The 24,666-nt window shown below is 43.8% G+C and overlaps 1 protein-coding gene across 1 annotated transcript in view; it reads right to left on the bottom strand.

Moving 5' to 3' along the window:
• LOC126253078 (prion-like-(Q/N-rich) domain-bearing protein 25) overlaps positions 1 to 20,652 on the bottom strand; it is a 208,684-nt gene extending 188,032 nt beyond the window's left edge. The window contains exon 1 of the mRNA XM_049954176.1: positions 20,571 to 20,652. The gene's annotated coding sequence lies outside the window, so the exon portion shown is untranslated. The remainder of the gene's footprint in view (positions 1 to 20,570) is intronic.
• Between the last annotated feature and the right edge of the window lie 4,014 nt (positions 20,653 to 24,666).

Here is a 24,666-nt window from a genome sequence, read left to right as displayed (position 1 = left end):
GTTTTCCGTGTCACTTCGTAGTATTATGTCCAGCTTTTTAAAAACTGAATCAAGTTCCTGGAGTGCATCACTACAACTATATTCAGCAGCACCGGTTTAAGGCTCATGGGACATAAGCGGCCGCTTGGGATGCCGAAATGAGAGGTGTGCCAGAGACAGCTTAATGCGAAATTCGTACACAGCGTGTGTCATAATAAATAGCGAAAACAAAGAAATTCACGCTCATCAGATTTAGATTTCTTTTTAAAGATTTTACCAAGAGACCATGGAATGACATCTAATATAGAAGGAAGGGAAGGGGGGAGATGGCGTTAAATGATATGGCGCTTGTGTGAGAAAAAGTTCTCGAACCGATCCTGATGTTTAGATACAATTGGGTTTCCTCTTTTTTTAATGCAAATATCAAAATTACCTCATCTTTATTTTTACCCAAGAAGGGCCAAATCAAAGTCTCTAAATGGGCCTGTGTTTCATTAGTCTTCGGGGGACAATACTACGTAGACAAGAATGTGATCAGCCAGCAATTTGATATTCCCTGTCTCGCAAATCCCTTATGTGAATTTCGGACCGTTAGCGGTTCCGCCGCGCTTCCTTTGGGGACATCCGTGACACTTTCGCTTCTGTTGAAATTTCACCGTCCTATAGGAGACACTGGAATCTGTGAGTCAAAAAGTCTTCAAGTCAAACCCAACTTAGAGACGATATTTCCTGTGTTCTGATTTTTGTAACAGTAGACGCTGGCGCATAATTTTGAACATGTATCGGATGCATAGGAAGACAGAATGTAATTGTTCATTCGCTTACATTTACTATTTGTCCGTTGGTGCGTGTGAAAACAGCATGCTATACGTGTATTTTAGTGAGTGGCGTTTCGTGAACCAGTATTCATTATCAGAAGGAGCACCTTCCCTTCGAACAATGTTGTTACGTTAGAGTTCACAATAAGCTACAACATACCACAACAAATCTTCCTTCGACATGTTGTTGTTAGTCTGAATACTAGTTTGATGCGGCTCTTCACGTTGGTATATCCTGTACAAGCCTCTGCATAACTATTGCAAGGCATATCTATTTCAACCTGCTTACGTAATTAGAACCTTGGACTTCGTTCTACAATTTTAAATCCGACACTTCCCTCCACTATCAAATTATTTATTCCGTCATGCCTCAGGATTTATCCTATCATCCTAGTCATCCTATTCCCTTCACTTAGTTAAGTTGTGCCACACAGATGTTCTCTTCCCGACTAGATTCAGTACTTTTTCACTGCTTAGCCGATCAATCCATCTAATCTTCAACATTCTTCTGTAACGTCCGGTTTAAAAACAGTGTATTAGATTCAACTGTACAGGATGGCAGCCAGTCAAGAAATATTTTAGGGAATTGGTTTAAGAAAATTATTTCAAAGGCCCAATGGAATCTTTACAATTTTTCTCCCAGAGTATTTCACGCCGTGTCTACGTGACACAAGTCGCTTGTCTTTCAAAACCGAGGCAGTTCTGTCTAGTTAAAACTGCTACCAGGAGACGCCACGAACCCTCTGCTGAATCTGGTAGCGAATTCATGCCATTGGTTTTAGCCAATAGCGTGCGAGGGATACCGATCACATGTGTGGACGCCAGAGTGTCCTGCGGTGCAGAACACACTTGTTTCTCTCTGTTGTAATCCAGACTTCGAGCAGGACAGACGTTTTCTTGGAAGTCAGAGCCTCTGGCTCTGCTTTCCACGACCGGCCACCAACGGAAGAACGTAACTTAACATGAACCGCTTCCTCTTCAGTTGCCCATTTCAATTAATTGTTCGACCTCCTAGACTGGCCTGCTACTGACCTGGCCTAGACCGACCTGCTACTTCCCACCCTAGGCGCGCCCTTTGTACTCCGTATATTGAAATATATCCTCTTTATTGTACTTAATTTCCTGTTTTGTCATTTAATGACAGCCCTGGAAGCCCACTATCAAATCCTGACCGCTCGACATCCTGCACACTGCCGCCACGAGGCATATTTAACATCCTTCTTCATCCTTCCCTGCCATTTCATACATTAACATTGGTGTCAGAAGTTCCTCTCCCCATCCCCAAATGGCTCTGAGCACTATGGGACTTAACAATCTGTGGTCATCAGTCCCCTAGAACTTAGAACTACTTAAACCTAACTAACCTAAGAACATCACACACATCCATGCCCGAGGCAGGATTCGAACCTGCGACCGTAGCAGTCGCGCGGTTCCGGATTGCGCGCCTAGAACCGCTAGACCACCGCGGCCGGCTCCCCATCCCCAAACCACGTACTCTTTTACACAACATTGTCAAAGATTTACTTTTCTTCAATATACTTCCAGAATCAGTCGTCGAATCTGTGTTGTTCTGCGTGTTTCTACACTACTGCACATTAAAATTGCTACACCAAGAAGAAATGCAGATGATAAACGGGTATTCATTGGACAAATATATTATACTAGAACTGACATGTGATTACATTTTCACGCAATTTGGATGCATAGATCCTGAGAAATCAGTACCCAGAACAATCACCTCTGGCCGTAATAACGGCCTTGATACTCCTGGGCATTGAGTCAAACAGAGCTTGGATGGCGTGTTCAGGTACAGCTGCCCATGCAGCTTCAACACAATACCACAGTTCATCAAGAGTAGTGACTGGCGTATTGTGACGAGCCAGTTGCTCGGCCACCATTGACCAGACGTTTTCAGTCGGTGAGAGATCTGGAGAATGTGCTGGCCAGGGCAGCAGTCTAACATTCTCTGTATCAAGAAAGGCCCGTACAGGACCTGCAACATGCGATCGTGCATTATCCTGCTGAAATGTAGGGTTTCGCAAGGATTGAATGAAGGGTAGAGCCACGGGTCGTAACACATCTGAAATGTAACGTCCACTGTTCAAAGTGCCGTCAATGCGAACAAGAGGTGACTGAGACGTGTAACTAATGGCACCCCATACCATCACGCCGAGTGATGCGCCAGTATGGCGATGACGAATACACGCTTCCAATGTTCGTTCACCGCGATGTCGCCAAACACGGATGCGACCATCATGATGCTGTAAACAGAACCTGGATTAATCCGAAGAAGTGACGTTTTGCCATTGGTGCACCCAGGTTCGTCGTTGAGTACACCATCGCAGGCGCTCCTGTCTGTGATGCAGCGTCAAGGGTAACCGCAGTCATGGTCTCCGAGCTGATAGTCCATGCTGCTGCAAACGTCGTCGATCTGTTCGTGCAGATGGTTGTTGTCTTGCAAACGTCCCTATCTGTTGACTCAGGGATCGAGACGTGCCTGCACGACCCGTTACAGCCATGCGGATAAGATGCCTGTCATCTCGACTGCTAGTGATACGAGGCCGTTGGGGTCCAGCACGGCGTTCCGTATTACCCTCTTGAACTCACAGATTCCATATTCTGCTAACAGTCATTGGATCTCGACCAACGCGGGCAGCAATGTCGCGATACGATAAACCGCAATCGCGATAGGCTACAATCCGACCTTTATCAAAGTTGGAAACGTGATTGTACGCATTTCTCCTCCTTACACGAGGCATCACAACGAGGCAACGCCGGTCAACTGCTGTTTGTGTATGCGAAATCGGCTGGAAACTTTTCTCATGTCAGCACGTTGTAGGTGTCGCCACCGGCGCCAACCTTGTGTGAATGCTCTGAAAAGCTAATCATTTGCCTATCACAGCATCTTCTTCCTGTCGGTTAAATTTCGCTTCTGTAGCTCGTCATCTTTGTGTAGCAATTTTAATGGCCAGTAGTGTACATTTCTCTGGAGCACGAACTGATTCTCTTCTGGCTTCTATCAGTTTTCCATTCTTTTATATTTAATTCATATCAGTATTTTGCAATCATTACTTGTTAAACTGATGGTTTGATAATACTCACCCCTTTGACACCTGCTTTCTTTTGTACTGTCTTTATTACATTCGTCTTGAGGTCTGTGGTTATCTCCTCTGCCTCATCCTATAGTTCAGGATAAGGGTCTGTAACTTCGCGCATCTTTTCTTTTAATCTTCTTACAAACGTAATTGTCCTGCACTCTTTCCTATCCCAGGTAATGCCTCTCTGGCATAGCACCAGGCGTTTCCGCACGAAGTGTCGCTAAAGCTCAGATTCGTACTGCCGCACATCTGGGACACCGCGTAGTGGCTTGCAACGAACTTGTCACAGCTGGGAGACCACGTTCCTGCTCCACCTGAGGGCGTTGAGCTGCCTAGCACATTGCGGACACTATGTTTGGACACTAGGGACGTCTCTTGAGTGTTTCTTGCTTCATGTGGAAGATATCCGCTGCATCAATACAAGGACAATACAAGAACATGGCGTCAAAATGCAATCAAAGGTTCAAATGGCTCTGAGCACTATGGGACTTAACATCTATGGTCATCAGTCCCAAAATGCTGGGATTGCAGGTGGCAAAAAGGCGTTGCAAACGAATATTTAGCGCCTTTTGAATCCGACGTGTGGATCCTAGCACGTTTCGGCACCTAGATGAGTAGCTAAAGATCGATAATCTTTTATAGAAGTGATTTTGTTATAATGGTCCTCAGTCTGCAGACTTATTTGATGTAACTCTCCAATCTGGTCTACCCTGTGCAAGCCTGTTCAGCCCTGAGTAGGAAATTGAGGTGCTGGCGATGGGGGAAAGGGGGGGGGGGGGCGTCCGTCAACAGCAACTAAGGACTCTACCAACTATCTGTTCACTATGATGGAAGTGAGTGCCATTAGTCTCAACTGTCTAGTGCAAGACTTTCAATTGTATGCCACGTCGATAATTTTTGTTCCTAATACATCCCAGTAATCGTACTGGGTAAAAAGGGAAATCCATTTTTACGTGCAATCCAAACTACGTGTCATTTCTGTCGAATTTTCATTCACAGACTGGTGAAGGTTAGGTTACAAGAAGAATGAAAAACTTCTGTGGATCGACAAAGATTCGACCATGCATCCTCTAAATTTATGGGCACACATTCCAAGAGCATTTCAGGCATCTCGTGGAGATAATGTCAAGTCAATGTCATGCCCTTTACACGTTTGAACACAGCTGTTTGTCAAATTAATTGTGAATGTGCCTAATCGTGTTCAGCAACCCTTCTGACATCCTGTCCAGAATATGCTCTATTTTCCTTAATGTTCTTACCTTTTAGACACATCTCGAAGGTAATCGGCTACGCTCTTCCAAACGACCCTTTTGCCTTGAGGACTTTAATGACGGTAAATCTAAATCTGCATATCTGGACGGGGATTTGAACCACGTCCTCTTAACCGCTGCGCCACATTCCTTGTTAGCGACAGTTCGTTTTGAGGCAAAGGTACCACCGTAGCCTCCACTAACACTAATGTATTAAAGGCAATTACAAGAATTTTGAGCAACATTTCGTCGCAGTCACTCACGTTCACGTTTCAATGTCATTTTTCCACTCTCACTCATCGAGTTTTAGTAAATCTCGTACAAGTTTTCTTCCTGCGTGGTGCTGTGCTCGCTGTAAGCTATAGCAGACAAATGCGTCCTGGTGTGAGGCGATCACTTTGCTGAAATATGCAAGTCACCACGCCGAAGATTCTGGCGCCGCTTGCAGTTCAATGTCGGAGGCGCATTGTACACTAACATTCCAATCTCAATTGCTTAACACCTGTGGCAGTTGATTGGTCTGCATGATATACGAGGGCAAAGCGAAATTTCTCGACCGGGCGTCGACGCTAATTAATATTAGTTTTTGGTATGTTGGTACGTGTTGGACAATAACATAAATCAAACGCCAACCTGGTTTGCGGAATCATCTTGTTTGTACAGCTTTCTTAAGTAGTAGAGTTGCATGTGTTTCTTTCAAGTAGATAAACTAGAATACTTCCTTGTCGTAAGGTCCTGTGTTTCGGACTACTTATTGACGATGGAAGCTGTAGAATGTTTGTACGGAATTATTCCCTACTCTTTCTACAGAAATCGACGACTGAATTCAAACTTGGCTGTACTTCTCTTGAAAATGGTGCTCATGAAGTCAACCTCACAAATGTAACAGCAGATGAAAACATCGAGAAAGAGCGCAATATACTTTTGGGCGATCGGTTATTAAATGGTAAAGAATAGCTGATGTCATTGGCGTAGTAGGAAGGAGTATAGTTTGAGACAGTTTCCGCTTTATGCAGAAAGCAGTTTGCTTCTTTCCGTTTCAGCCGAACATCTTTCAATACTTTCATAAGTTGTCTTACTGCTTTTTTATTTTGTTTATAAACATACGAAGTTTTTCGTTTAGAAACATAAAAAGTAGTGATAATTAAATGTTAACATTACGTTAATATGCAAAAGTTATGATACATATTATGCAGCTCATCTTGAAATGTTATGTGTACTATACTGAGTTGAAAATTAGGTCTACAATACTAATTTGGAAAATAAGACTGTACTACAGTTAGATTCACGTCACAAAACATTATTAGTTATTTTGTGCCGCCAGTTTTACATGTATCATGACAGCTTGTCATCTGTAAACAACATAACGTTTCTGTTTTACTATTTCTCTTTCATTTCAGGTAGCAAATTGCTGTATCATATCGCATTTTTAGCTTTTTACTCACAGTTTTGATGCTTTTGTCTTCTTCATGTTGTATTAGACGTACTAAAACACTTCCTTTTACTCACTATCACTGTTTTAACACTTACATACGCATTTCATTTTATCACGAAATCTCTGAGTTTCTACTATCATGTAAAGTGTTATTCTAGCTGCATGTTGTACAGAAATAGCGAAAGTGTGGAGAGAAAAGTAAGAATAATACTGTATTTTCAGTTTGCTCATAGGTTTTGTTAGTTTATTTTCAGGCTAACAATGCATATTACAATAAACAATAATTAGTTTGATTTTAGCACTGCCGTACATATTGATGTATAATTACACAAGTTTAATTTATAAGAATATGCGTACATATTTAAAAAATATTCAGTAACTTTAGGAAGTTCGAAGCGCACTGAGTTCAGTTAATGTGATTACTTTACAAGGGTGCACGGCTGTTGAAGTATTCTTAAATAAATGTCGCGCAGAAAGTCCACCAGCATGAGCATAACCGCCATTCTCTGATATTGGCATAAGTAGGTAGTAGCTCATTTCTGTTTAGTTCAAAATAAAGCTCATTATTTTTCTCTGAGAACGCGTCTGTAAGATAATTGTGTAAATAGCAAGCAACGTTACCAAATTATCTGCCTTTACTGACTTTAGACTGAAAGGCGAATAAAATATGCGAAATATTTAACTTCACAGAGCGAGACAAGAGAACGGTTTCATCATATTTTGATGTAATCGAAATGCCTCGTCGCCTACAAAAACAAGTGCAACTACTGTGTCCGAATTCGGCAGTTTAGTGGATGGAGGAAATCTCTTACCACTTGCAAATAATTTCTCGATATTACTTTTTTAAAATGTTCCGTACAAAGAAGGCCGCAGAAAAAAAACTGTTTGTAGATGGAGGACGGTACAGCAAAAATGTTTGCAATAAATTTTAATACACTGAGCCCGACTGCGGAGAAGAAAAAAATCGCACATGTTTTTCGTCGCTGGCACCAACACAGTGAGGAAAGTGCCATTTTCTTCATATTTCTTACAGTTTGACTGTAGCAGGTCAGATGAGGTCAGTGGCAAAATGATCAGCAGTAATTTCTTACGTAGAACTAGCAGTACAACTTAGGTGATTTTGCAAATATAAAAAGGTGATACTCTGAATACAAACGCCAGAGATGTGAATGTTTCTCCTGTTGCCATAAACCTAAAAACGAAATAAAAATAAGACAGGTATAATATTAAAAACTATTATTTTTAAAAAGGCAGAGAAAAGGAAGAAGTACTGCAAGTTTTGCTTCCAGTAAAGGGAATAAATGGGCACTGTCTGAAATGCTAACATTTTTAAACAAAGAGGACCACAGGCGAGAGTAGGTTACTATTCAATTTGTCTGTTTACCCAGTTTTTTACGTTATTAACTTTTTATTATTTACGTTTAATTATTATTGTAATTTATTGCGGGGAAGTATGTCCATCATAGAGGGTCATGAAGCGCAGTGTCCACATCATGATGGTGAAGCAAGTAACACACAGGTGTGCCAGACTTCACCAACTTCTTCTAATGAAGATATTTTTTCAGGAAACGTGGACGATATCACGTCGTTCAGACCAGCTAGCAACAAGAGGACACGTCTAACTGACAAAATCTTGAAAGTGGTGAATTCCCGGTGTGCCGAGAGAGAAACCGTACTGAATACACTGGCTGAAGGAAAACGCGATGATGACGTCCATTTATTTCTGAAAAGAATCGCCATCAGCGTTAAAAAATTAAGTGGTAATTTTATCAACGAGAACACTGCAGTTGTTTATATACACCAACAGGAAAAAAAATCGTAACACCAAGAAGGAGTTGTGCGATATAAGCGACAGTTGGTATGCATGTTTCTACATGTGAAAGAGGATGCCTATTCAAATTTTGCACCAGTTGCATAAGAGTGGCGCTGGTACTGCCAGTATGAGGGTGCAAATCAGGTTTGCTTTAAATACACGCTGTAACGGTCGTCAGCGTTAGTCACCTTTGAGATTGGACGTGGTGAGTTGATGTTAATCAGGAATGCCTTTAAGACGACAAGCATGCCATTATTAACACCTCACTTAATTTGAACGAGGTCGGTTAATAAGGCTACTAGAAGCTGGATGTTGCTTCTGTGATACTGCAGAAAGATTTGACAGGAGCATGGCCACTGTACATGACTGCTGGTAGCGGTGCTCATGAGAATGTACGGCCGCAGGAAAACCATACCTCTGGCTGCCACGTGGCTCTATCGAGAGGGAAGACCATCGTGTTCGGCGCGTGGCTCTCGCGCATCGTACTGCATCTGCAGGAGCAATTTGAGCAGCAGTTGATACCACAGTGACACAACGAAGTGTTACAAACAGGTTAATTCAATAACATCTCCGTGCCAAACGCCCTGTAGCGCGCATTCCATTCACCCTAAACCACCGCCATTTGCGATTTCAGTAGCACTGGCAGCAGTTACTTCTGTAAAATTTCTGGGAGTATGCGTACGGAACGATTTGAAGTGGAGTGATCATATAAAATCAATCGCTGGTAAGGCGGGTGCCAGGTTGAGATTCATTGGGAGAGTCCTTAGAAAATGTAGTCCATCGACAAAGGAGGTGGCTTACAAAACACTCGTTCGACCTATACTTGAGTATTGCTCATCAGTGTGGGATCCGTACCAGGTCGGGTTGAGAGAGGAGATAGAGAAGATCCAAAGAAGAGCGGCCCGTTTTGTCACAGGGTTATGTAGTAAGCGTGATAGCATTACGAAGATGTTTAGCAAACTCAAGCGGCAGACTCGGCAAGAGAGGCGCTCTGCATCGCGGTGTAGCTTGCTGTCCAGGTTTCGAGAGAGTGCGTTTCTGGATGAGGTATCGAATATATTGCTTCCCCCTACTTATACATCCCGAGGAGATCACGAATGTAAAATTAGGGAGATTCAAGCGCGCACGGAGCCTTTCCGGCAGTCGTTCATCCCGCGAACCATACGCGACTGGAACAGGAAAGGGAGGCAATGACAGTGGCACGTAAAGTGCCCTCCGCCACACACCGTTGGGTGGCTTGCGGAGTATAAATGTAGATGTAGATGTAGAGTCAAGAGAGAGCTCATTGGAGGGCAGGGTGTAAGTCTGTTGTGTTTTCTGATGAAAGCTGGTTCTACCTCGGAGCCAGTGATGACCGTGTGTTGGTTAGAAGGAGCCCAGTTGATGACCTGCAACCAACATATCTGCGTGCCAGGCACACTGCACCTATATCTGGAGTTATGGTCTAGGGTACGATTTCCGCGGAGCACTTTCGTGGTTATCCCACCCACCCTAACTGAAAATTTGGATTCCCACGCCCGGGTTCCCATGTTAGATTCCCAGCGGGGTCAGGGATTTTCTCTGCCTCGTGATGACTGGGTGTTGTGTGATGTCCTTAGGTTAGTTAGGTTTAAGTAGTTCTGAGTTCTAGGGGACTGATGACCATAGATGTGAAGTCCCATAGTGCTCAGAGCCGTTTGAACCATTTTTGAAAATTTGGATGTCAGTCTCGTGATTCGAGGTGTTGTGCTGTAATTCATGAAAAGTATTCCAGCGGGTATTTTCCAATAGGATACCGCTCGCTTACATACCGCTGTTGTAAATCAACATGCGCTACAGACTGTCGACATGTTGCCTTGGCCTGCTCGATCATCACACCTGTCTCCAATCGAACACATATGGGGCATAATCGAACTCTAGCGTCATCCACAACCGGCGTTAATAATGACCAGCAACCATGGATCTCCATCCCACAAACTGACATTTGGCACCTGTAAAGCACAAAACATGCACGTTTGCTTGTTTGCATTCAACGTTCTGGCGGTTACACCGATCGTTCATGCACCAGCGTTTCACATTTATATTAGCTTATTTAGTGATTACATTGACCTGTGATCTGCCTATGTCACGTAGACAAATTTATTCCCAGAATTTCAACACTCTACTTTCCTTTCTCTGTTGCGATATTTTCCATCAGTGTATTTGGGAAATCCAACTACATTCGATACTGATTTTCCCGTGCGTCGATTATCATCGAGTACTTACACTCAACAACTCCAACGCTTCAGTTGTGGATAACACTGAAATCACACCTCCCACTTTTACTATGAGCCGGGCTGGGATTCAAACCTGAGAATTCAGGACTTCTCTGGGAGCTAGGAGAAAGTGTAACGGCGGATGCAAAACTATGAGGGTGGGTCGTGAGTCGTGCTTCAGTTGCTCAGTTGGTTCAAAAATGGTTCAAATGGCTCTGAACACTACGGGACTTTACATCTGAAGTCATCAGTCCCCTAGACAAGTTAAACCTAACTAACCTAAAGACATCACGCACTTCCATGCCCGAGGAAGGATTCGAACCTCCGACCGTAGCAGCAACGCGGTTCCGGACTGAAGCTCGTAGAACCGCTCTTCCACAGAGGCCGGCGCTCAGTTGGTAGTGCACTTGTCCGTGAAAATTCGAATCCCAGTCCGACAAACAGTTTTAATTTACTTACAATGAAATATCAGACATAAACGCACTGAAGATAGTACACTGCTGGCCATTAAAATTGCTACACCACGAAGATGACGTGCTACAGACGCGAAATTTAACCGACAGCAAGACGATGCTGTGATATGAAAATGATTAGCTTTTCAGAGCATTCACATAAGGTTGGCGCCGGTGGCGACACCTACAACGTGCTGACATGAGGAAAGTTTCCAACCGATTTCTCATACACAAACAGCAATTGACCGGCGTTGCCTGGTGAAACGTTGTTGTGATGCTTCGTGTAAGGAGGAGAAATGCGTACCATCACATTTCCGACTTTGATAAATGTCGGATTGTAGCCTATCGCGATTGCGGTTTATAGTGTCGCGACATTGCTGCTCCCGTTGGTCGAGATCCAATGACTGTTAGCAGAATATGGAATCGGTGGGTTCAGGAGGGTACTACGGAACGCCGTGCTGGCTCCCAATGGCCTCGTATCACTAGCAATCGCGATGACAGGCATCTTATCCGCATGGCTGTAACGGATCGTGCAGCCACGTCTCGATCCCTGAGTCAACAGATGGGGACGTTTGCGAGACAACAACCATCTGCACGAACAGTTCGACGACGTTTGCAGGCAGCATGGACTATCAGCTCGGAGACCATGGCTGCGATTACCCTTGACGCTGCATCACAGACAGGAACGCCGGCGATGGTGTACTCAACGACGAACCTGGGTGCACCAATGGCAAAACGTCACTTCTTCGGATTAATCCAGGTTCTGTTTACGGCATCATCATGGTCGCATCCGTGTTTGGCGACATCGCGGTGAACGCACATTGGAAGCGTGTATTCGTCATCGCCATACTGGCGTATCACCCGGCGTGATGGTATGGGGTGTGCCATTGGTTACACGTCTCGGTCACCTCTTGTTCTCATTGACGGCACTTTGAACAGTGGACGTTACATTTCAGATGTGTTACGACCCGTGGCTCTACCCCTCATTCGATCCCTGCGAAACCCTACATTTCAGCAGGATAATGCACGATCGCATGTTGCAGGTCCTGTACGGGCCTTTCTGGATACAGAAAATGTTCGACTGTTGCCCTGGCCAGCACATTCTCCAGATCTCTCACCAACTGAAAACGTCTGGTCGATGGTGGCGGAGCAACTGGCTGGTCACAATACGCCAGTCACTACTCTTGATGAACTGTGGTATCTTGTTGAAGCTGCATGGGCAACTGTACCTGAACACGCCATCCAAGCTCTGTTTGACTCAATGCCCAGGCGTATCAAGGCTGTTATTACGGCCAGACGTGGTTGTTCTGGGTACTGATTTCTCAGGATCTGTGCACCCAAACTGCGTGAAAATGTAATCACATGTCAGTTCTAGTATAATATATTTGTCCAATGAATACCCGTTTATCATCTGCATTTCTTCTCGGTGTAGCAATTTTAATGGCCAGTAGTGTACATGAAATGGCGGAGATACGTGTAAGGATAAGAAGCAGCTCTACAGCTTCCAAAAGAGGATGGTGCAGCTCACTTGAATTATTAACCTTAAGACAACTACGTGCAAGACTGACATGACATTTGTTCAAAGGTGAAAGAAAACGAAAGAACGAAGGGTTGAATTGCATTTTTAAAATATCCAGGACAATTACGCCGATAATTTACAGAGGAAGGAGATCATTCATTATTGCAGCTTTAAGGCTAATGCAGCAGTTGACTCTGCAGCTCCGTGGTAACCCAATGGCAGTGACCCCGTGGTAGGCTGTTGGTGCGCCCTTTGTGAAAAGCATTTTCGTCAGCTTGATGAGTCCACCTAGGACAAACGCGGATGCGTACGGTACACGGCGCGGTTGGCACCCTTTAGTGGGTATGAAACAGTAACTGTTGATGTCTCTGTGGTGCTTTTAGAAAAAGAGTGTCCGGGTGGCTACCCCCGTCGGAGGTTCGAGTCCTCCCTCGGGCATGGGTGTGTGTATTGTCCTTAGCGTAGGTTAGTTTAAGTTACGTTAAGTAGTGTGTAGGCTCAGCAGTTTGGTCCCTTAAGAATTCACACACATCTGAACATTTAGAAAAAGAGTAGAGCTTTGAGTCTTGTCGACGTCGATGCTATTAGACACAGAACAATGGCTCAGTTGCAGGAGGAAGGGGCGAGGAAATGGCTATCACCTTTTCGAAAACCCATGCCAACTTCCGCCTTAAATAGGGGAACACGAAAAACACTACGAAGTGCTCGAACGAGAATCCGAAACGCGTCCATTCCGAGTGTGAGCCCAGTCTCTTAACCACTGAGACCCAACACTCTCGAGAAGCTCTTGAGCAAAAGAACAAGCTACGCATACCTCGCTCACCTCCCTATTATTACTGCCTTTGACAACTGCAGAGGTGTTCCGGTATATTTCAAAATGTGGTAAACCCAGTATCATCAGTTAGCCTACTACAGTGGTTCCCAAGAAATTTTCGGAAGGGCAAAAGCAAAAGGAAGTTTTGGTCACGAAACTAGATTATTTTTAAAATGTCATTACTATCATCGATATTTCGTAAGACAGTAATACTGATTCCATAAGTTACAAATGTCCAAAAGAACAGGTACCACACATTCATATTATTGACTCGCCTCGATGGGCAAACAGTTCACAACCTTCACTGCAGATGCGCATTTACGTTCGACCTCCTACGGGAATCTAAAATTACCGAGCGTGGAGGACGTGGACGATGACTGCCGATAGGACGCAAGGGGGGGGGGGGGGCTGAGGCGGCCAGGGAGTGTGCCGAGACAGCCCGCGAATGTGCGATAAACACTACGTCCGGTTGGTATAGTGGTTAAGACAAGTGTCTAACAAGCAGCAGATTCCGTGTTCGAATCCTAGTCCAGCAAACATTTTCACTAGTCGCCACTGATTCCGCATAAAGTTCCGATGCACGTGATAACGTTAGCTCCTTTTCTTTCTCCTTCCTCTACTTTCAGTTTCCATAACATTCACATTTTTTTTCCAAGTACTAGCACTGACTTATGACACAATGTAGTGGAAGTTACAGCTTGCGAAACGAATGTGTGAAAAGTTGTATGATCTTCCTCATATAGTCCACCCACTACACGCCTACTCTGTTCCGTGCATTTATGATAGTAAAGTACATCACAGATGCTTTAATATCCCATGAGAATGCCTTCTCCTAGTTGTAGGTAGGTCCCACAGTACACCAACAATATGCTTTATTATTCACTTCGCAAAAATATATGCAAGACTGTGCGGCTGGTCCCGGCGGAAGTTAGAGTCCGCCCTCGGGCATGGGTGTGTGTGTGTTTGTACTTAGGATAACTTAGGTTAAGTAGTGTGTAAGCTTAGGGGCTGATGACCTTAGCAGTTATGTCCCATAAGATTTCACACACATTTGAACATTTTTTGATCAATAAATGCACTAATTGACAGCAAAACACAAAATGTAATGACTACTACACTGCTGTAGGGCCTTTGTAGTGTTTATTATTCCTATTATTATTATTATTATTATTAGTTGCAGCGATCATGCAGAAAATGTTGTCAGCCTGAAGTCTTCCAATTTCTACCATTTATGAAGTAAGGAATCCAGCAATCAGGTGATTTGCAAACAAGTAGTACACACATTTAATTTGGTTGATTTTAAATGGGATGAACGGCGAGGGTTAAGCAAGTGTCACTAGGGATAGAAGTGGTGCAGAGGAAATATATTCTTTTAAAAATTCGTTTTCTCAGTGTGGATACTTCGCTTTCTTTTTTTTTTTTTTTTTTTTTGAGAAGCAGTTGTAGGTAGCACTCGTGAAGCACTGAGAATTGCTTCATCATTGTATAAAAAAGGCTGTTAGAAGTAAGCAGCACCAATTTATGATTGATTCATTAGTTCAAGGTTTAATAAAGCACTTACAAAAAATGTAATTCGTTTACCTTCCGCCATTTTAAAAATAAAGATGTTCAAAGAAAGTTCTTTTTCATTCCAAAATTTAGTTAGGCGTTAATGTTAATAATGGTGAGGTGAATGGAGGGATTTGGGGAACGGGGAAAGGGGGGGGGGGTTACTAGCTAATACCTGACTGCACTCAGGGATAGTGGTTTCAAAGAGATTGAGAATCACTGGTGCAGAAACACTTCAAAACAATACAATCCGTCACGAATTAGTCTCGTAAATCCGTTTTCTGTAAAACATTAAATGTTTTGGTCTTTCTTTTGGTTACTCCGGTATGTTCGTTGTTTATGTGCCAGCTTCTGTGAGCGTCTGTGAAAATACCGTCAGTCTAAATGGCTGCTAATTTTAACTTTAAGCTGTTACGCGTGCGTCAATATTTGCTGTAGTTAATTTATACCTTCAACGTAAATTTATGTGGTGGCCTGCTTCGGTATACTTTATGTATTGACAGTGTTTCATCTGAAAAATTTGTTTCCTTTTGATCAAAAAACAAATATTTTTCCAAGCGTTTTACAATAGCAGCGGTAGTGATGTTACTGTACTTAACTTTATTGGCAATTTTTTTCCTTGTGAAAACTTTTTTCACTCCTTTAACCACTCCCTTTTTACCTTCATTTTTCTATATAGTTAAACAAACATGAAGAAAGCACACCTGGAGGTCAGAAATTACAACTACAGTCTTGTACATTCATATTTAACAGTTCAGGCCTACTCAATAACGTGAAGGATTAAACTGATTCATATTTTTTCTAGAAGGAAAGGGAGACAGGTGGCTTATTGGTGGCGAAATACCTACTGTAAACCAAATGAGATCCAAGCATTTCGCAAGAATTAATTTTACTTCCTACACAGGGATAAGAAATAGCTTCAACAATTAAATTAATAATTAACTGTCAACCATCATCTTCCAACACTGGTTTTTGTTCTTACCCAAAGATGTTTCGTTACTGTTTATTCGTATGGTGTATTGTGCGATTCAGATTAATATTGTAATCTTGGCACTTGTAGGAAGAGTTTTTTTCTTGAGCGTGAAGTTCTACTAGTTTTCGGTACAAAGTTGCAGGCATGCGGGTAAAAACATGTTTGCATCTCCTTATATGCGTGAAGTCTTCTAGAGCTCTCTGTCCTCTTATTGCGCTGGTAAATCATTACCGTATTACGCATATTCGGACTTAATAGCATAAGTCGCCAACAGCGTTTTGTACCGCACGCCTAAGTGGATTAGCTCACAAGGGAACCTCCCCATCGCACCTCCCTCAGATTTAGTTATAAGTTGGCACAGTGGATAGGCCTTGAGAAACTGAACACAGATCAATCGAGAAAATAGGAAGAAGTTGTGTGGAACTATGAAAAAATAAGCAAAATGTACAAACTGAGTAGTCCATGTGCAAGATATACAACATCAAGGATAACCTGAACTCAGGAGCGCCGTGGTTAGCGTGAGCAGTTGTGGAACGAAAGGTCGTTGGTTCAAGTCTCCCCTCAAGTGAATTTTTTTTTTATTTTCGCAAAGTTATGATCTGCCCATTCGTTCATTGACGTCTCTGTTCACTGTAATAAGTTTAGTGTCTGTGTTCTGCGACCGCACCGCAAAACCGTGCGATTAGTAGACGAAAGGGCGTGCCTCTCCAATGGGAACCAAAATCATTTGATCGCAAGGTCATAGGTCAACCGATTCCTCCACAGGAAAACACGTCTGATATATTCTATACGACACTGGTGACGGCATGTGCGTCACATGACAGGAATATGTTGTCGACCCACCTAACTTGTACACTTGGTGAACGGGTAAAAAGATTCTTCTACCTTGCCCGATTTAGGTTTTCTTGTGGATGTGAGAATTACTCCCAAAAAAGTGATGAAAACATAAGAGTTTGTCACATCAACTGCAACAAATGAATCCCACAGTTTCGCAGTCGCACACTTTTCCCTGTGCTCTGTCAAAACATATGTTTTTAACGTTTTCAAATTTTTCCGTGTGTAGACCGTCAAATCCTGCATATGTCCAAGCAAATCTGAACATGTCCTGGAATTTTGGAAAGCTAAGTTGATAATGTGTGAGTGCCTGAACTTTGATAATTGTCTGAAAATAAAATTTTAGGCTCGAAGGAAGACTTGAACTAAGGATCTCTCGTTCCGCAGCTGCTCACGCTAACCACGGAACCACAGCGCTCCTCAGTGCAAATCATCCCTGATGTTGCCTATCTTTGCATTGACTACTCAGTTTGCAAATTTTGCTTATTTTTTTCATAGTTCCACACAACTTCTTCCTGTTTTCTCGAGTGATCTGTGTTCAGTTTTTCAAGGCCTATCCACTGTGCCAACTTATAACTAAATCTGAGGGGGGTGCGATGGGGAGGTTCCCTTGTCAGAAGCTGAGATTTCTCGGACACCAATACTTTTCTACATTGGGAGAATCGCAACACTACTTCCCCCTTGTCACACGGTCCTCAAATGAAAGTCTGTTTTTTCTTACCAGCTCCTGTGACTGTAATATTTCGGTCTTCTCCTCCTTTATTATTCCTTTGTTTCCGATGTTACTAAACACAGCTTCAAATGTGCGCAACTAACAGTGTGCTCACAAGATCTCCAGGCCTTTGTTGACTCCATCCACCCAGCTCAGACAAGGGACCCCCTTCTACCACTGCATCGTGCTTTCTTATCTTCTCAGTATATTTTCCAGCTTCTCACTTCTTCTTCTGTTCATTACAGGTGTCACATCCGGTTCGTTAAGCAGCGTATGGAGGAATCTCTGGGTTTTTTCTTCTTCTAAAAATTCCACCCTTTATTATTATTATTATTACTATTGTTATTATTAATGTCTATTATTTGTCTTATTATTCCCTGTTATTATTTGTGTTGTTGATTGACATTGTTAAAAAATTTGTCATATTACATTATTCAAACAGAAGTATGAAAATAAATTGAGATTCTGAAATAAGAGAATGCCTTAAGGCCATATTGCGGCCAGGCTAAATAAACAATTAATAAAAAAATGTATGACTTCTGACGGCTTATCATAGTGCCTAAGGCCACTTTTTTCTCCTAAACTGGGTAACGTAAGGTAGGAATCACAGCAAATAGTACCAAAGATGGAAATACAATGTATAAGGACAGCTTCAACCTAGTTACATAAATCAACCACGAAAAAACTTCTGTATAATTAAATGGGGCTATTCTTATCGTTTTCAGTTTACTGAATCCGAATATGACAACAAGAAATGCGTATCACTCATCATTTCTTACAATTAAAACTCGAAGTTTAAAATTGCATTTTCAACGATTTTATCATATACATTTCGTAACACATTTCTATTAATAATAAGATGAAGTTGAACTTTCGGTGGCGGTAGTTGCACTGGTCAGTATATTCCGTAACACTGTGATAAGCTCTTTGGCTTTCTTCCTGTTTCCATAAGAACCTTGTGATACCACCACTAGATATTACATTGGATCTAACGAAACAGTTTGTGCAAGCCTTACCCAAGTTGTTTTAGATACCTCTTAGCTATCAGAAACGAAGTTGAAAGGAAGCGTATTTGTTGGAACTGAATTTCGAAAAATTATTTTCGATTCCAACTTTGAGGGGAAAAAATGTTAGAGGGAGACTATGGTATGATGAGTGAGGTTGTTATTATGTGCTTATGCAACAGAATGATCCGATATTTCTCCTAAGCCAAGGTGCTGGAAAATTTCAAGACCGTACAGAAAGATATAACCGTCATTTGGTTGTTTGATATGCTTCATTATACGATCTAGATTTTAGGCTTTAGGCAGCTTTCAAATATTACAAATACGAAAAATCATCTGACTTTTGTGGAACACAAGACCTAGGCGGTTTGATGAGCCTCGAGATTTAAGAACATTGAGCCACATTTTTAACATAAACATTTTATTATGTCTGTGAGGAACAAGATGAGAATTTTCACCAAGCCATCAGAGCTGTGGAAAGGCGATAATCGGGGCCGCAGCTATACGAATATGATGAGGACTGCCGCCAATTACTTGAACTAGACAAACAACAGACAATTCAGCGGGAGAAAAGAGTGTTTTAGATGAAGAGAGAGGCGATATAACGCAATGGACTTACAGTTCCTCCGTAATATTGAGGTGTTTTTACGTCTATACTTCAGCAAAATGGTTCTTCACATTGAAAAATTAAATATTTTCCACTAGAGTTACATGTATTTTGCTAATTTTCTTATTACCGGACTGTGACACAACTATATTTATAGAAGAATACTGAGGTAAGATATGGATTCATTTCCGAGAAGAAAAACGTGTGATTAATCTATCAGCTAACAAAAAGTAATCACAAAATCTTCGAAGTTTGGATGCTGAACAGATTTATCACTTGTAATGAAGACCTTTTATGACACATAAATATTGATAGAAACTTCTTGTATTAACTTTCTTTTATTTATTTAAATTTGTTTGCCGGAACAGTTTCGGAAATTACTGTGGCTATTGCATTTATAGTCAATAAGTATTAAGATGAATCATCTAGGTAGTCACTGATGTACAGTATATCGTATATTAGTATAGGAGACAAACTGCTACATAGTGATCGTAAGGTGCAACTTAGGGCTTGCATGTAGCAAATATCGTGTTATGAACCGTGAGCGATGTCACCGCTGCTAATATGAGGAGCGCCGGAACAAAACCCGATATATCCACTTTTGCTGTATACGCGTGTTTGAGCTGTAGGGGACGAGATACGGGAGTAATAACACACGCTGCCACAAAATAATTTTCAGCACAACGCGACACCAAATGGTTTTTGGTGTTTCTTCTTTTTATAGCTTGTGGAGCCATTTAGAGATCACTATTTGTTACGTTCTGTATTAACAACAAATGCGGATTTATCGGTTTTTGTTCCGGCGCGCCTCATGTGTAAGCACAATCGACCAACCGACACCACGCAAAAAGTTGTAACGGACATAATGCCTAGAGACGACCAAGCTAAACTATTCAGATACAGGTGTAATAACACCTATGGAATATGTTTAAACCAGTACCCGATCACGCCACTGATCGCTATGACGTGCCCACTCAATCATTTCAGCAACGGATAAACGGTACGATACCGTTTTGGAGAAGATTTTCTTGTCAGTTACGAATATACGAATGTAAGGACAACACAACACCCAGTCCTCCGAGCGGAGAAAATCTTCGACCCGGGCGGGAACCGAACCGGGCACCTTCGGTCAGCAATATGCCGCACTCGCCGCGCAACTACCGGGACGGACGCCAGAAAACCTTGATAACTGATAAGCTTGAAGATTGGCTTGAAGTTCCATCAGGACCATTAATTCGACATGAAAGGTGCTGCATGAGCTGAGGCAAGTACCGGGTGACCCGCTAACCGCAGTACCCGAAAGGTGGCATTAAGGGCGTATTAACCGCAGAAGACCCGCAGCTGTGTGTTACGGCATCGCGTAAGTGGCGCGCGAGGTCGGTGCGGCTAGGACGCGGCGGGTAACGGTAAACGGGTAACCCGGCAGAGACCGGCCGGCAGCTGTACCTGTAGAACGATTCCAGAAGGAGCGTCTACTCACCGGCGGCGTGGCTTCGGCTGCAGCTAGCGACCGCGGCGGCAGTGGCTCAGGCGGCACCTCGCGTCGCGCGCGCAGCTGTCCGCAGACTGGACGCGCAGGCGCAGCGCGGCGCAGCATCTCGGCTGCAGCGAGAGCAACAAGTCGGCACGGCGCAGCAGCCGGCAGCCAGCTCTGGACCCCGCACGCCGCGCCCCGCGCACGGCGACGCAGCGCGAGGTACAGTCGCGGCCGGCCGACTCGCTGCAGGTCGCGTCGCTGTACCCGCGCAGGGGCGCGCACCGTTTTCTCCTCCGCACACGCACGTCCGCGGGGTGGGCGGTCAGGTTTAGCAGCCGCTGCTCGACTCTCCGAATCCCAGCAACGAGAGTGATTTTGCGGCGCCCTTGAGATGGCCTTCACCTTCGGCGGGCATTGCATCACAAGCACAGGCAGCCAAGCTGCCCGCCCATGCAACCAAATGCTGTAAGAACTTCCCAGCTGGCCGTTACGAGAAACGACAATCAGTGTTCATTGGAAACATTACCGGTTAAAACAGGTGTATCCGGCTTATTATTCCACTTGACAGCGTATCGCAGGGGCTTCCATCTTTTTAGCTTACGCGGGTGACATTCGAAGAAGACAAGTATTTTTGGGCCTCACATAATATACTTGACTCTAACAATAACGGCTGTGTAAAATAAAAAAGACGATCGGAGGTATATTGTTAAACATATAAGCGATTTAAAATACTTCGGAAATTCTAAATACACTACTGGCCAATAAAATTGCTACACCAAGAAGAAATGCAGATGATAGACGGGTATTCATTGGACAAATACACTATACTAGAACTGACATGTGATTACATTTTCACGCAATTTGGGTGCATAGATCCTGAGAAATCAGTACCCAGAGCAACCACGTCTGGCCGTAATAACGGCCTTGATACGGCTGGGCATTGAGTCAAACAGAGCTTGGCTGTCGTGTACAAGTACAGCTGCCCATGCAGCTTCAACACGATACCACAGTTCATCAAGAGTAGTGACTGGCGTATTGTGACCAGCCAGTTGCTCGGTCACCATTGACCAGACGTTTTCAGTTGGTGAGAGAGCTGGAGAATGTGCTGGCCAGGGCAACAGTCGAACATTTTCTGTACCCAGAAAGGCCCGTACAGAACTTGCAACATGCGGTCATGCATTATCCTGCTGAAATGCAGGGTTTCGCAGGGATCGAATGAAGGGTACAGTCACGGGTCGTAACAGATCTGAAATGTAACGTCCACTGTTCAAAGTGCCGTCAATGCGAACAAGAGGTGACCGAGACGTGTAACCAATGGCACCCCATACCACCACGCCGGGTGATAGGCCAGTATGGCGATGACGAATACACGCTTCCAATGTGCGTTCACCGCGATGTCGTCAAACACGGATGCAACCATCATGATGCTGTAAACAGAACCTGGATTTATCCGAAAAAATGACGTTTTGCCATTCGTGCACCCAGGTTCGTCGTTGAGTACACCATCGCAGTCGCTCCTGTCTGTGATGCAGCGTCAAGGGTAACCGCAGTCATGGTCTCGGAGCTGATAGTCCATGCTGCTGCAAACGTCATCGAACTGTTCGTGCAGATGGTTGTTGTCTTGCAAACGTCCCCATCTGTTGACTCAGGGATCGAGACGTGGCTGCACGATCCGTTACAGCCGCGCGGATACGATGCCTGTCATCTCGACTGCTAGTGATACGAGGCCGTTGGGATCCAGCACGGCGTTCCGTATTACCCTCCTGAACCCACCGATTCCATATTCTGCTAACAGTCATTGGATATCGACCAACGCGAGCAGCAATGTCGCGATACGATAAACCGCAATCGCGATAGGCTACAATCCGACCTTTACCAAAGTCGGAATCGTGATGGTGCACATTTCTCCTCCTTACTCGGGGCATCTTCTTCCGGTCGGTTAAATTTCGCGTCTATAGCACGTCATCTTCGTGGTGTAGCAATTTTAATGGCCAGTAGTGTATGTATGGGGCTTGGATGTACACTATGTGATCACAAGTATCCGGAAACCCCCAAAAACATACGTTTTTCATATTACGTACATTGTGCTGCCACCTACTGAGAGGTAGTACATATCAGAGACCTCAGTAGTAATTATACATCGTGAGAGGGCAGAATGGGAAGCTCTGCGGAACTCATTGACTTCGAACGTGGTCAGGTGTTTGGATGGCACTTCTGTCATAGTCTTACTCGAGATTTCCATACTCCTAAACATCCCTAGTTCCACTGCATTCGATGTGATAGTGAAGTGGATACGTGAAGGGACACGTACAGCCCATTAGCGTTCAGACCGACCTTGTCTGTTGACTGACAGGGACCGCCGACAGTCGAAGAGGGTCGTAACGTGTAATAGGCAGACATCTATCCAGACCGTCACACAGGAATTCCAAACTGCGTCAGGATCCACTGCAAGTACTATGACAGGCGGGATGTGAGAAAACTTGAATTTCATGGTTGAGCGGCTGCTCATAAGCCACACTTCACGCCGGTGAATGCCAAACGACGCCTCGCTTGGTGTAAGGAGAGTAAACATTGGACGATTGAACGGTGGAAAAACGTCGTGTGGAGTGACGTTTCACGGTGCACAATGTGGCGATCTGATTGCAGGGTGTGGGCATGGCGAATGCCCGGTGAATGTCATCTGCCAGCGTGGGTAGTGCCAACAGTAAATTTCGGAGGCGGTGGTGTTATGGTGTGGTCGTGTTTTCCATGGATGGTGCTTGCACCCCTTGTTGTTTTGCGTGGCACTATCACAGCACCTTCTTGCTTCCCACTGTTGAAGAATAATTCGGGGATGGCGATTGCATCTTTCAACACGATCGAGCACCTGTTTATAATGCACGGCCTGTGGCGGAGTGGTTACACGACAATAACATCACTGTAATGGACTGGACTGCACAGAGTCCTGTCCTGAATCCTATAGAACTCTTTTGGGATGTTATGGAACGCCGATTTCGTGCCAGGCCTCACCGACCGACACCGATATCTCTCCTCAGTGCAGTAATCTGTGAAGAATGGACTGCCAATCCCCAAGAAACCTTCCAGAACCTGATTGAACGTATGCCTGCGAGAGTGGAGGTTGTCATATACTGAATTCCAGCATTACCGATGTAGGGCGCCACGAACTTGCAAGTCATTTTCAGCCATGTGTCCCGATGCTTTTGATCACATAGTGTACCCCATAATCTCCATCTCCCTTCCCCCTCTCTATCCTTCTCCTCCTCACTCCTCCCATTGTCCATCTCCTCCTCCTCCTTCCTACCTTTGTCCATCACCCTCCCCTTGCTCCTTGTACACTCTCTCTATACGTCTCCTCTTCCCTCACCTCTCTGTCCGTATCCTCCTTTTCCTTCTTTATATACACTTACCCTCCCCTTCTCTATCCATATCCTCCCCCCTCTACTTGACATTGTTTATTGTTATTGCAAATGGAACCTTGATTGGGACTACAAGTAAAAATGGACAGGTAAATCGGTTGGAATCATTAGTGTATGGGTATGAGAGAGGCTTTCCAACTAGTGGATCTGTGAGGGCAGGTAGTATTGAAAACACAACTTCCCTGTATTGTGTTAAAAATGACTGCAAAAAGAGAAACAAAACGGCGCATTTTCACAGCACACCCTAATTCCCTTCTCCCCTATATCTCTCTCTCTCTCTCTCTCTCTCTCTCTCTCTCTCTCTCTATCCCTCTACTCCTCCCCTCTCTCTCTGTCCATCTCCTCCATCTGTCCTCCCCCTCCTACCTCTTTCTTGCAGAACGTTTAACAAGAAGTATTAATCATATAACATGTCTATATCTCCAGTGGCTTAAGCTGTGCACTGTTCGTCAGTCAGACAGTCGGTCGAGACGGGATTCAGCAGCAAATCGAATCCTTCCTTGAATTTGAGTGAGCTGAAACAAAACAAATTCAGTAAGATCATTAATTTATTGAAATAAAATAAATCGGAATTTATTTTTTTCACAATAATTACTTGCTGTTTTTAATGCGTTCGTCGCATCTCTTGGTGGTGAACGATATTTTTGGTCTTTCCGTCGGGTGTGAAAACGAATAGCGCCAGT

The sequence above is a fragment of the Schistocerca nitens genome, chromosome 1, assembly GCF_023898315.1.
Source record: "Schistocerca nitens isolate TAMUIC-IGC-003100 chromosome 1, iqSchNite1.1, whole genome shotgun sequence".
In the NCBI taxonomy this organism is placed as follows: domain Eukaryota; kingdom Metazoa; phylum Arthropoda; class Insecta; order Orthoptera; family Acrididae; genus Schistocerca; species Schistocerca nitens.
Note: the sequence above shows the minus strand (reverse complement) of the source record. Positions and strands in the feature narration are given on the sequence as shown.